Here is a 12,440-nt window from a genome sequence, read left to right on the forward strand (position 1 = left end):
TCAGTGCCATCCCATTAGAGCAGAAAGAAAACTGGACCAAACTCTGCTGGCGCCTACCCATGGAGGGAGCATTTAAATCAGCCCTAACCAGAGGGAAATTGCCAATCCCAATTGTCGAAACTTGAGTTCCTGCAAACCTCATCACCAACGGCTACAGTGCTATGTGTTTCTAAGTAAACTTGAAAGGCAGTCTAGGCCATAACGATGGCAAATCTTAGGTAAGTCCTAGCGTTGAACCAGGCCCAGAGACAGTGGACTGGGAGGGGCATGTGACCTACTAAAACACCAGCTGGGGTGGCTAAGGGAGTGCTGGCATCACCCCTCCCCTAACCCCAGGCTGCACAGCTCACAGCTCCAAAAGAGACACCTTCCTTTTGCTTAAGGAGAGGGGAGGGAAGAGAGAGAAGGACTTGTTTTGCATCTTGGATACCAGGTCAGCCACAGCAGATAGGACACCAGTCAGAGTTGCAAGACCCCTGTTTCAGGCCCTAGCTCTTGGATGACATTTCTAGACAACCTCTGGGCCAGAAGGGAATCCACTGCCTTGAAAGGAAGAACCCAGTCCTAGCATCATTCTTTACCTGCTAAGTGAAAAGCCCTCAGGCTCTGAATAACCAGCAGTGAAACCAAGTTACTATGTCGAGGGCTTTTGGTGACCCTCTGAGACTTGCTGGCTTCAGGTGAGATTCAGCACATTACTAGCTGTGGTGGTTATTGGCTGAAACTCCTACTTGAGAAAAGCGGAGGGAAAAGTAAAGGGGACTTTGTCTTCCACCTTAGGTACCAGCATGGGCACAGGGGAATAGAGCGCTAAGTAGGCTCCTGAGGTCCCTGATTCCAGGACTCGACTCTTGAATGACATCTCTGGACCTGTCCTGGGCCAGAAGGGAGCCCACTGCCCTGAAGGGTGAGTCCCAGGCCAGGCAGCATTCACCACAAGCTGACTTATGAGTACTTGGACCTTAAAGGAACATTAGCAGTAGTCTGGCAGTACTCCCTATGGCTTGTGATGGTGGTGGCTACAGGGTGAGGCTCCTCTGCCTTTGGAAAGGGGAGGGTAGAGTGGGGAGGACTGAGTCTTGTGGTTTGAATGCCAGCTCAGCCACAGTACAACAGAATACCAGCTAGAGTTCTAAGGTTTACCACCCTAGTCCCTGACTCCCAGACAGCACCTCTGGAACCACCCAGGGTCTAGAAGAACTTGGCACCTGGCTGGCTTTGCCATCTGCTGATTGTAGAGCCCCAGGGCATTACGTGAACATAGGCAGTAATCAGGGAGTGGTTACAGCAGGCCTTGGGTGAGACCCAGTGCTGTGCTGGCTTCAGGTATGACTTAGCACAGTCATAGTGGTGGTGGCCATAGGCACGCTTGTGCCACTCCACCCCCAGGTTTAGGTGGCTCAGAACAGAGAGAGGGAGAATCCCTTAGTTTGGGAGAAAGTGAGGGAAAAGAACAAGATTCTCTGCCTGGTAATCCAGGGAATTCTCCCAGATTTTATCCAAGACCATCAAGGTAGAACCTCTATGAGTCCCTAAGAACCACAGCATTACTGGTCTTGGGGTGCCCCTAAAGCAGATACAGCTTAGATTACAACACTCAAGTCCTTTTGAATGTCTGAAAAGCCTTCCCAAAAAGGACAGGTACAAATAAGCCCAGATGGTGAAGACAACAATAAATACCTAACTCTTCTATGCTCAGACACTAAAGGACATCTATTAGAATCAACACCATCCAGGAAAACATGACGTAGCGTGATGTCACCAAAAAAACTAAAGAAGACACCAGGGATCAATCAGGGGAAACAGAGATATGCAGCCTTTCAGACAGAATTCAAAATAGCTGTTTTCAGGAAACACAAAGAAATTCAGGGTAACACAGAGAAGGAATTCGGAATTCTATCAGATAAATTTAACGAAGAGATTAAAATAATTAAAAAGAATCAAACAAATTCTGGAATTGAAAAATCCAATTGACATATTAAAGAATGCATCAGTCTTTTAATAGCAGAATTGATCAGGAAGAAGAAAGAATTAGTGAGCTTGAAGACAGGCTATTTTAAAATACAGTCAGAGGAGATTTAAAAAAAGAATAAAAAACAATGAAGCATGTCTGCAGGATCCAGAAAATAACCTCAGAAGGGCAAATTTAAGAGTTATTGGCCTTAAAGAGGAGGTAGAGAAAGAGATAGGAGTAGAAAGTTTATTCAAAGGGATAATATAAGAGAATTCCCCAAACCTAGAGAAAGATATCAATATCCAAGTATAAGAAGGTTATAAAGCACCAAGCTGACTTAATCCAAAGAAGACTACCTCAAGCCATTTAATAATCAAACTCCCAAAGTTCAAGCACAAAGAAAGGATTCTAAAAGTAGCAAGAGAAAAAAAACAAACAACATACAATGGAGCTCAATACATCTGGCCGCAGACTTTTCAGTGGAAACCTTACCAGCCAAGAGAGAGTGGCATGACATATTTAAAGTGCTGAAGGAGAAAAACCTACCCTAGAAGAGTATAACCAGCAAAAATATCCTTCAAAAATGAAGGCAAAATAAAGACTTTCCCAGACAGACAAAAGCTGAGGGATTTCATCAACACCAGATCTGTCCCACAAGAAATGCTAAAGGGAATACTTCAATCAGAAAGAAAGGGATGTTAATGAGCAATAAGTAATCATAGCTCACTGTACAAAGTACAAAGCTCACTGGTAATAGTAAGTACACAGAAAAACAGAGAATATTATAACTGTGGTGTGTAAACTACTCCTATCCTAAGTAGGAAGACTAAACAATGAACCAATCAAAAATAATAACTATAATAACTTTTAAGACATAGACAGTACAATAAGATATAAATAAAAACAACAAAAAGTTAAAGAGCAGAAGGATGAAGTTAAGGCACAGAGTTTTTATTAGTTTTCTTTTTGCTTTTTTAAAAATGCAGACAATGTTAAGTTGTTATCAGGTTAAAATAATGGGATATAAGATAGTATTTGCAAGTCTCATGCAAAAACATATGATGGATACACAAAGAATAAAAAGCAAGAAACTAAATCATGTCATCAGAGAAAAATCTTTTTCACTAAAGGAAGACAAGAAGGAAAGAAAGAAGGAAGAGAAGACCACAAAACAACCAGATAAAATGTAAACGTTTACAGATAAACTATAAGAATTAATAAGAGATTTTGGCAATGTTATTGGATATAAAATCAATGTACTAAAGCCAACTGTATTTCTACTTACCAGAAACATAAAATAAGAGATAACAGAGTAGACATGGTGGCTCATGCCTGTAATGCCAGTACTTTGAGAGGCTGAAGCACAGGATTGCTTGAGGCCAGGTATTTGAAACCAGCCTAGTCAATATAGTGAGACCCCATATCTACCAAAGAAAAATTAAATAATTAGCCAAACATGGTGGCTCATGCCTGTAGTCCCAGATATTCAGGAAGGTGAGGCAGGAGGATCACTTGAGCCCAGGAGTTAAAGGCTGCAGTGAGCCATGATTATACCACTGCACTCCAGCCTGGGTGACAGGGTGAGATCCTGTCTCAAAAGAGAGAACATTTATGACTGCAGCAAAAAAATAAATAAATAAACCTGAAAAAGATGTATAAGACCTTTACACGGAAAATATTCTAATTTGATTGGAATTCTAAAGAAGAGAGCTATATCCTGAAGATGAATACCCACAGGAAACTACCATACTCACCAATAGGAAGACTCAATATTTTATATATGTCAATCTTTCCAAATTGGGTTATAGATTCAATGCAGTCTCAAAAAAAATCCCAACAAATTTTTTTAACGGAACTTGAACAAGCTGATTCTAAAATTTACATGTAAATACAAAAGGTCAAAACAACTGAGATGCTCTTGAAGAAAAAACACCAAGTTGGAGAACTTACTTTAAAAATATTGATACATATTTTAAAGTTATTACAATAGTATGGAAATTATAATAGTTTATTTTGTTTCAGGGACAGGTTAAACAGACCAGTAGAATATATTAGAGAGTTCTTAAAGATGCCCTATGCTGAGAAGTACAAAAGAACTCTCAGCATATAACAACTCAGTCCAAACCCCTGCACTAAGAGACCTGACCATACTCTAGCATGGCTTCTAGCAGCCTAAGGTCGTGTCTTGAAAAATAGCCGAATCCCCCTTTTGAGCTTTAAGAAAGCTCAAAACTGATGGGATAATTTCCTGTTTGTTCCAGCCAAAACCTGGTGATAGGTAAGTAGATCCCTGAACCTCCTCTTAAAAACATTGACTTTAGAAGGCTTGCAATTATATATTTTTTGCTACCCTTTGAAATGTGAACGTTCTACCAGAATTTTTTTCTCAGAGATTTTAGAAATGCAAACATTAAGGGAGATAACTTGCTGTCAGTCTCTGTGGGAGGATAAGGACTTAATTTTGGTGGTCATCTTGCTCCAACTTCCACCATTGCCTCTTGTGATTAAGATTTGAGCCGGGCATGGTGGCTCACGCCTGTAATTCCAGCACTTTAGGAGGTCGAGGTGGGTGGATCATGAGGTCAGGAGTTCAAGACCAGCCTGGCCAAGATGGTGAAACTCCCTCTCTACTAAAAATTCAAAAAAAAAAAATATTAGCTGGGCTTAGTGGCACACACCGGTAATCCCAGCTACTCAGGAGGCTGAGGCAGAGAATTGCTTGAATTCAGGATGCAGAGGTTGCAGTGAGCTGAGATTGTGAGACGGCACCATTACGCTCCAGCCTGGGTGACAGAGTGAAACTCCATCTCAAAAAAAAAAAAAAAAAAAAAAAGATTTGAGAAGTTTGTTTCTTTTCCAGTAAGTGCCAATTAGTAAACCCAGATGGCCTAGTCACACACACCAACCCACTTTAATATCCTTCAGCACCTTACCATTAGCATACTCTAGATGCTAAAAAATATCTTGCCTTTTGTTTCAACAGAGTTGAACTCAGATGACACACGGTTCTCTCCCCTATCGCAATAGTTATTACTGAATACATTTGCCTTTACTGCTTTAACTAGTGCCCAACTTGTTTATATTTCAAAATGCTAATATGATGCTTGATTTATATCACAGTGACCTTTCAGAGAGATGATAAAAGAAGGGTCTTTTCAACAAATGTTCCTGAGAAAACAGAAATTCTATATAAAAAGAACAAGTTTTGATTCCTATCTCACATCACAACAATTTGTAAATCAATTTCAAGTGAATTAAATATTTAGATGTAAAAGACAAACATAAAAAGCTTTGGGGAGGCTGGGCATGATGGTAAAGAATATAAAAGCAAAAAACCTCATTCAAAAGACAATAACTTCAAAGATTAAAGGAACATCAGCCTACACAGGTGAGAAAGTGCGAGTGCAGTAACTCTAGCAACTCTAAAAACAAGAGTGTCTTCATACCTCCAAATGATCACACTAGCTCCCCAGCCATGGTTCTCAACCAGACTGAAATGACTGAAATAACATAGAATTCAGAATCTCGATGTCAAGGAAGCTCATATAGATACAGAAGGTTGAAACCCAATCCATAGAAAACAGTAAAATGGTTCAAGAGTTGAGAGATGACATATTCATTTTAAGAGAGAATGAAACTGAACTTCCAAAATGAATTAGCACAGGAACTTCATAATGTAATTGGAAGCATTAATATCAGAATAGACCAAGCTAAGGTAAGAATCTCAGAACTCAAAGAATCTCCGAACTCAAAGACCATTCTTTTGAATCAACACAGGCAGATTAAAAAAAAACAATAATAATTTTAAGAAAATGAACAAAACCTTTAAGAAATATGGAATTATGTAAAAGAGACCAAATTCATTGGATTCTTGAAAGAGATTGAGAGACAGCAAGCAACTTTGGAAACATATTTAAGGATATCGTCCATGAAAATTTTCCCAACATCTCTAGAGAGGTCAACACACAAGTTCAGGAAATTCAGACCACCCCTGTAAGATACTATGCAAGATGACTATCCCCAAGCCACAGAGTCATCAGATTCTCTAAAGCCAATGTGAAAGAAAAAATCTTAAAGGCAGCTAGAGAGAAGGGGCAGGTCATGTACAAGGGCTAACAGTGGACCTCTCAGCAGAAACTTTACAGGACAGAAAAAGTTGGGGGCCTATATTCATCATCATTAAAGAAAAAACAAATCCAACCAAGAACTTCATATCTAGTCAAACCAAGTTTCATAAGCAAATGAGAAATAAAATCCATTTCAGGCAAGCAAATGCTAAGAAAATTCATTACCACCAGACCTGCCTTACAAGAGGTCCTTAAGGAGGGCTAAACATAAAATTAAAAGCCTAATACCTGTCACCACAAAAACACACTTAAGTACATAGAGCTTACTGCCATTATAAAGGAACTATACAACCAGTCTACATAACAACCAGCTAACAACATGATAGAATAAAATTCTCACATATTAACATTAACTTTCAACGTAAATAGGCTAAACACCCCACTTAAAAGACACAGAGTGGCAAGTTGAATAAAGAAGCAAGACCCAACTCTATACTGTCCTCAAGAGATTCATCTCACATGCAATGACACATATAGGAGCAGGGGTAGCTTTTTTGGTTGTTGTTATTTGTTTGTTTGTTTGTTTTTGTTTTGTTTTGTTTTGTTTTGCTGCCCAGCTTGGAGTGCAATGGCGTGATCTTAGCTCACCGCAACCTCTCCCTCCCAGGTTCAAGTGATTGTTCTGCCTCAGCCTCCCAGGTAGCTGGGATTACAGGCATGCACCACCACGCCTGGCTAATTTTTGTATTTTTAGTAGAGACGGGTTTCTCCACGTTGATCAGGCTGGACTTGAACTCCTGACCTCAGATGATCCGCCCAGCTCTGCCTCCCAAAATGCTGGGATTACAGGCATGAGTCACCGCGCCCAGCTGGGGTAGCTATTCTTATATCACACAAAACAGACTTTAAACCAACAACAATCAAAAAGGACATTATATAATGAAAAAGGGTTCAATTCAACAAGAAGACTTAACTATCCTAAATATACATGCACCCAACATTGGAGCATCTAGATTCATAAAGCACGTTCTTAGAGACCTATCAAGAGACTTAGATAACTACATAATATTAGTAGGAGACTTCAGCACTCCACTGACAGTTTCACACATCATCAAGGCAGAAAACTAACAGAGATATCTAGAATTTAAACTTGACACTTGAAAAAAACAGACCTAACAGACATCAACAGAATGCTCCACCTGAAAACAGAATATTCATTCTTCTCATCTACACATGGCACATATTATGAGATCAACCACGCAATTGCCTTAAAGCAATTCTCAAAAATAAAAAAAATAATCCCTGGGGCAGACACAGTGGCTCATGCCTATAATCCCAGCACTTTGGGAGGCTGAGGTGGGTGGATCACCTGAGGTCAGGAGTTCAAGACCAGGCTGGCCAACATGGTGAAACCCCGTCTCTACCAAAAATACAAAACAATTAGCTGGGCGTGGTGGCACATGCTTGTAATCCCAGCTACGTGGGAGGCTGAGGCAGGAGAATCGCTTGAACCCAGGAGGCAGAGGTTGGAGTGAGCCAAGATCTTGTCACTGCATTCCAGCCTGGGCAACAGAGTGAGATTCTGTCTCAGAAAAACAAAACAAAACAAAAACACCTGAAAATCATACCAACCACACTCTCAAAGACCACAGTTTAATAAAAATAGAAATAAATACCAAGAAGATCTCTCAAAACCACATAATTACATGAAAATTAAACAACCTGCTCCTGAATGACTTTTGGGGTAAATAATCAAATTAAGGCAAAAATTGAAAAAGTTCTTTGAAATGAATAAAAAAAAAAAAAAATACAACATGCCAGAATCTCTGGGACACAGCCAAAGCAGTGTTAAGAGGAAAGTTTATAGTGCTAAATGCCTATATCAAGAAGTTAGAAAGGTCTCAAATTAACAACCTAAGATCACACCTAGAGAAACTGAAAAATAAGAACAAATCAACCCCAAAACTAGCAAAAGGAAAGCAATAACCAAAATCAGAGCTGAGGTAAATGAAATTGAGATGTGAAAATCCACACAAAACATCAATGAAGGCAAGAGTTGGTCCATCAAAAGAATAAACAAGAACAATAGCTCGCTATAGATTAATAAATGAGAAAAAGAAGATACAGATAAATACAATTAGAAATGACATAGGTTACACTACCCTCATCCCCACAGGAAAAAAAAAAACAAAAAACAAAAACTCTGGAGACTATTATGAACACCTCTATGCACACAAACTGGAAAACCTAAAAGAAATGGATGAATTCTTAGAAACATACAGCCTCCCAAGACTGAAGTAGGAAGAAACTGAAATCCTGAAGAGATCAATTAATGAGTTTCAAAATTGAATGAGCTATTTTTTAAAAAATCCCTATCAACCAGAAAAAGCCCTGGAGCAGATAGATTGACAGCTAATTCTTCCAGATGTATAAAGAAGAGGTGATACCAATTCTACTAAAATTATTCAAAAATATTGAGGAGGAGGGACTTGTTCCTAACTCATTCTACAAGGCCAGCATCATTCTCATACTAAACCATGGCAAAGACAAAAATAAAAAAGAAAACTTAAGGCCAATATACCTGATGAACACAAACACAAAATCCTCAACAAAATACGAGCAAATTGAATCCAGCAGCAAATCAGAAAGGTAATCTACCAAACAATCAAATGGGCTTTATCCCTAGGATAAAAGGTTTGGTTCAACATGTATGAATCAATAAATGTGATTCACCACATAAACAGAACTACAAAAACCACATGATCATCTCAAGAAATGCAGAAAAGGCTTTTGATAAAAATGAACATCCCTTCATATTAAAAGCTCTCAACAAACTAGGCAATGAGGGAATATACCTTAAAATATTAGAGCTATCTATGACAAACCCACAGCCAATATCATACTAATGGGCAAAAACTGGAAGCATTCCCCTTGAGAACTAGCACAAGACAAGGATGCCCATTCTCACCACTCCTATTCAACAGAGTACTGGAATTCCCTCCAGAGCAATCAGGCAAGAGAAAGAAATAAAAGACAACCAACTGGAAAAGAGCAAGTCAAACTATCTCTCTTCATAGACAGAATAATTCTGTACCTAGAAAAATTCACAGTCTCTGCCCAAAGGCTCCTAGAATTGGTAAACAAGTAAGGTTTTAGGATGCAAAACCAATGTACAAAAATCAATAGCATTTTATTTAATTTACTTATTTATTTATAGACCGAGTCTGGCTCTATCACCCAGACTGGAGTGCAGTGGCACGATCTTGGCTCACTGCAACCTCTACCTACTGGGTTCAAACGATTCTCATGCTTCAGGCTCCCAAGTAGTTGGGATTACAGGCATGAGCCACCACACTTGGCTAATTTTTGTATTTTTAGTAGAGATGGGGTTTCACCATGTTGGCCAGGCTGGTCTAAAACTCCTGACCTCAGGTGATCCACTTGCCTCAGCCTCCTGAAGTGCCGGGATTACAGAAAACAAGAAGAAAAAAGAAAAAAGAAATACTGATCAGATTAGAAAATAATTATTAGAAAATAATTAAAAGATCAGATATATAAATAATACAGATCTTACCAAGGATATGGAGCCTCAGGAAACCTGATTAACTACTGGTGGAAATGTTTCATGGTACAACAATGTTTCACAACAGTACGTCATTATATAGTAGAATTGAAGATATGACCCAACAATTCCATTCCTAAGTATATACTCAACATAAATGCATGTTTATGTGCACCAAAAGAAAGTATAAGAATGTCAGTAGCAGCATTATTTTTAACTACCTGTGACTAGAAATAATCTACATTATCATAAACTTAGAATGGGCAAATAAATTATGGTACAGCCACATAAGGAATTATACTACATAGTAAAAAATAAGCTACAAATATTTCTAACAACATAGATGAATCCTACAAATAAAATATTAAACTATAAAAAGGCTATAAAAATAAATTTATTAATTATGTTCAAAAATGTACAAAACCATATTATTTAGGGATACCTTCACCAACAGCAAAAGTGAAGGAAGAAAAGTCATTATCATAAAGTCAGAGCAGTGACTATCCATGGAGGAGGAGAACAAGTGGTAATTGTGAAGGAATATGCAGGAAACTCTTGGGATGCCAGTAATGTTTCATTCTTGATCTGGGTGTTATACACAGGCCAGTGTTTCTTTTATCACTACTTGTTCAAATGTTATTTATGTCTTACTCGTTTTTTAGATATTATGTCACACAAGGGTAAAAAATTTAAAAAATAATATAAGCTGTGAAAATAAAAAGACAAATTAACTTTTAAAAAGCAACAGATTGTCAACTGTCTTCTCAACAGCTAATAGTAGCTATCTGATTAACAACAGCACATCTTTGATGACTGTTGCCTATCTTTGATGTGGTAGGAGAAAATAAATGTCAATGTAACATTTTATACGTAGTGGAAAATATCTTTTAGCATGTATGTGAAATTAGACCTTCAAAAAACAAAAACTGAATGTGTTTATCAAGAGCAGGTAAAGGAATTTCCTTTACTCACTAAAAGAAATTCTATAATATGTACTTTAGGCAGAAAGTGATCTGAGATGAAAAGTCTGAAACCAGAAAAAAATGAAGAGCCTAGTAAAATGATAAATATATAAATAATCTAAATATATTTTGACTTTATAAACAGTGATAATAATGTCTTGCAAAGTCAAGAGTATTGTAGACACAGGAAAGGTGGCAAATGAAGTTAAAGTGCTTAAATGTAATTTCATTGTTGGAAAGAAGACGAACATATTGATTCATTTTAGACTTGTAGGGTTGAATAACATTATATCAACTAACATTAAATATGTGTGGTTACATGAACTAATCAGTAAATGCAGAGAAACAACATATAAAACTCAAAAATGATAAAAAGTAAAACCTAATTCAGTCAAAGTAATATAAAATGATACCAAAAACGAAATATTGAAAAGATTGGAAAATAGAAAGCAATAAAAATAAGAAGAGTCAACACTAACATCTTAGTAATTATAAGTAATGTAAATATTCTAAATGTACAAATAAGAAAGACAAAACTTGCCCCAAACTGTCTGTTTAAAAAATAAATTCCACTATATGCTGTTTATAAGAGATAGCTCTAAAATATAAAGATACTGAAATTGAAAGTGAATAGTTGGAAAAATATGTCTTACAGGCACTAACCAAATAAAAACCAGTGAAGCTGTATTAGATAGACCTCAAGGCAAACAGCATTTATAGAAATAAAGAGGGTCACTTTATAATGAGAACACTGTCAACTCATAAGGAAAAAAATAAAACTTCAAATTTTTAAACTCCTGCTGTGACTTTGTCCAACGTATCTAAACTAAATTATGTTTCCTGCTTAGGGTGTGCCACAGACATATTTTCATATGCGATTTGGAGGATGACAGTGAAACTGCAGTCATGTTTTTTTACACTACTGAGTTCAGGGCAGAGTCACCATATTTGCTGGCTCACCTTGTGGGTGTGGGCAGCAGCCAGTCCTGCAACTGTTTCCCCTTCTCCTGGATCCTCCTTCAGTTTCTCCTACTCCTGAGCTAGGGTTATGTTTAGCATCAGGACAAAGTTTCTCCCGCAGGACACCTACATTGTCCATTATTGGAGCAGTGAGAACTGACAGGGGTTCGTGTATTCTCACAGATTCCAGCTTACATTAGTTGGTTCCTACTTGTTTCCACTCTCTCCCAATTTACATCCAACTTTCCTTCCCAATTGCTTACCCTGCAGACTTTCAGCTCTAACATCAGACAGGAAGACAATGTCTTTTCAGAGATTGTTTAACCATCTCCCACAATTGTGTAAGCAAAATTTATGTAACAAATTATGTGTGTATTTGTATATTCAAGTGCACATGAAACATTTGCAGAAATTGACCACAATTAGGGGCATAGGGTAATTTGTACCACAATCTCTGTCTTCAATTAATTTATTTAAAATATTTACTCAAAGTTAATGACATGCCAGGAATTTGGGTGCTTGACATATATCAATGCACATAACAAAAATCCCTGGCCTTAAGGAGCTTATATATGTTTTGTTTTGTTTTGTTTTGGAGAGAGGTCAACATAAAAAAAAGCTGAAGTAAACAGTTAAACTCTATAGTATGTTATAAAGTTATATGTGCTATGGAAAAAATTAGATCAGCTCAGGGGTAATATAGGTAAGGGACTGGAATTAGTTTGAGGTCTATAACTTGCGAAGAACAATATGAGAGAGGAAAATTATAGCACGATCTTATTCAAAACATACAAATCCTAAACAAAATACTAACAGCAACACATAAATGGTGTTTTATGCTCAAATAATTTTGTCTCAGAAATTAAATATATTAGTTTTAAAAATCATTAAATATGATTTTATTTGTTGATAGATTAAATATGTATGATTATCTT

Source organism: Macaca thibetana, chromosome 1 (assembly GCF_024542745.1).
Source record: "Macaca thibetana thibetana isolate TM-01 chromosome 1, ASM2454274v1, whole genome shotgun sequence".
NCBI lineage: Eukaryota > Metazoa > Chordata > Mammalia > Primates > Cercopithecidae > Macaca > Macaca thibetana.